The sequence below is a fragment of the Nicotiana sylvestris genome, chromosome 2, assembly GCF_000393655.2.
Source record: "Nicotiana sylvestris chromosome 2, ASM39365v2, whole genome shotgun sequence".
Classification (NCBI taxonomy): Eukaryota; Viridiplantae; Streptophyta; class Magnoliopsida; order Solanales; family Solanaceae; genus Nicotiana; species Nicotiana sylvestris.
In genome coordinates this window covers 175,131,761-175,133,963 of record NC_091058.1, presented here as the reverse complement: position 1 = coordinate 175,133,963, position 2,203 = coordinate 175,131,761, and positions in this window count along the sequence as shown.

The following is a 2,203-nucleotide window of genomic DNA, read 5'->3' as shown; positions in this document are numbered from 1 at the left end:
CGAGAGTTATGAAAAAAGAATAAAAGATTATAAGTCACCAGAAGGGGTCGAAGCCTGGGTATCTCATCTAAGATCTTTAACGGCAAGTCAAATTGAGTGGACTTTGGGATGGCTCCCGGTAAGGGAAGTGATACACATGTAAACCTCGAATAGTTATTTACTACTATTGGGATTGAGAAGCATCCAGCCATATGCGCCACAAAGAGTTTTAAGACAACTAGGGAGATACCAAGTAGTTCCAGATGATGAAGATTTGAGTATGCAAGTAATCGAGTTACACCCTGAAGCCACTCTTCCCGAGGCTTTAGTTCGGCAGATGTGGAATGGGTGTCGATACTTGAAAGATGATACTCAAGTTCCAGATACTACAAAGGGCGATATAAATCCAGGATATGCAAGGTGGTTTGAGAAACGGTCCCGCGTGGATGATGCACCAAAACCCGATCTAAGAAGGCCAACAAAAAGACCCCATGTTCAAACCTTTAACGATAAAATCCAAGAGCGGTTGATTTGGGGAGAAAAGGAAAAAGGGTACAAAGCAACTATCCATGCCCTAAAGGAAAATCTGAGGAGCCTCAGTTTGGAGAAAGATTTGCAAGCACAAGAAGCAGAAGGCGAGAAGAAGAGTCTAGCTTGTGAGAATAAAAATCTTCACGCTCAATTTCAAAAAATAAAGAAAGCTTCTGAAACACCAATGAGGAGTTGGAAGGATCAAAAAATCATCGTCAATCTTTTTGAAAAATGCAAGATTATGATTCCATTTTGGCAAAAAACGAAAAGGCGTTGAGCAAAGCTAAAGAAAGAATCCAACAATTAAACGAAGAGGCCAGATCTAATAAGGAACGCCAAGTAAGGCAATCCGAAGAAGACAGGGCATAATTCAAGAAGGAAAAAGACCGTTGGATACATTCAGAAGCCCAACTTCATGCACAACTGGAAGAAGCGAGAAGGTACAACAGAGAATATCAGCATGCAGACATCGACAGAGAAAGAGCACAGGCAAGACTCGATCAGGCCAGACTCCGAGCTCAATTAGAGTCAGCTTTAGATCGTGAAGACCGTGTCAGAGATATAGCCACCACTCGCCAATAGCAACTGCAAAACCAATACCAACGTCTCCAAGTTTTCAGGGCACAAATCCATGATTTAGCGGTTTACACCTCTCAAAGTTATGTAAACTGCCAAGGAATGGATTATGAAAGGTTTATAGAGCACGCACCTATTTTTGCCCGTCATTTGGCGATGGAGTTAGAAAGAATGTATCGTACACTGGGAGGTCATCCGGGTCAAGCCCCACCATGAGCAGATGATCCAATGATTGAAAACAAAAGTGGGGAGTGGAGCATGTTCACAACTATTGAGAGTTGTGGATTTTGTTTGATTTGGGTTTGTGTCAAGTTTTAAAACCATTTTTATAATGTTTTTCAAATGTAATGTCTGTTCCATATTTGTAAAATAAATAAAAGTGTTGACAATTGCTTTACATCCGAACTACGCAAGGTCTGATTCATGCGGGGGCATGATACGTAGGCAATCTCTATAAGATTCGACCACAATCATAAAAGAATAAAATAAGAGTGAGTGACAATAAAAAGAAAGGTCAAGAAAAGCTGGGAGGACACAAGCAGCCGAGCAAATGCATAATAGAAAAGGGTTATTTGTCTAGGAACATTGCATCTCAACGTGTAATTATATATGTGTTAAAACTCTCAAAACTAACAAGTTTGCTCATTTCCAGAATTCAAGCAGTTAGTTTCTCTAAGAGTATACTGGCATATTATCATTATCACACGAGATCAAAAGGACCAATACCCGAAAGTATGTCTATCCCGGATGTCGACACAGGTATTGAGATAGAGGAGATGGACGTCGGTAAAATGAAAGAAGAAATGCTTAAGCTCAAGCAGCAAATGGCTGAGATGTACCGGGCTTGGTCTACAGGGAAATCACCCCCATCTTACCCAGCTAACCTTGCTCCATCACTAGCCCAAACTCAGAATAATCTTACCACTGAACTATCCCCAAATTTCCCCATCTACCAACACTATCGAGGCACCACCTCTCAGACACCGCAATCTCCACCTCCTAAACCAGTTCCATACCTTCCTCCACCAGTAACTCCTATTTTCGTAGCACCTCCCCAGGCTACATTCCACAAATCTCCTAGTGAGCCTATATTCCAGGCCCAGGACAACCATTACTA